Source organism: Acanthisitta chloris, unplaced genomic scaffold, assembly GCF_000695815.1.
Source record: "Acanthisitta chloris isolate BGI_N310 unplaced genomic scaffold, ASM69581v1 scaffold4072, whole genome shotgun sequence".
Taxonomy (NCBI): Eukaryota; Metazoa; Chordata; class Aves; order Passeriformes; family Acanthisittidae; genus Acanthisitta; species Acanthisitta chloris.
Window position 1 is genome coordinate 17,674 of NW_008658636.1, and position 289 is coordinate 17,962.

Below are 289 nucleotides of genomic sequence, written 5' to 3' on the forward strand. Positions count from 1 at the left end.
GGAAGGTTCCCTCTCCTCTCCTTGGCTCTGTGCCCTGTTGAGGAGCTTCCCTGAAGTGCCAAGTGCCTTTGATGTGTGGATTTGAATGGCATTGGGCAAGAGGTTGAGGAGCTTTAGGCAGGGCCATGCTGACAGATGGACACCTACGTGGTGGGGTCATCTCCACCTCCTTTCTCCCCTGAGCTCCTGCAGGACTAAAGAGTAGCAGGTTTTTCTCCAAGGGAACAGCAGGTTTAGCTGTCTCCTTCCTCCTCCTTCTCTTCCTTCTCCCCCTCCTTCTCTCCCTTCT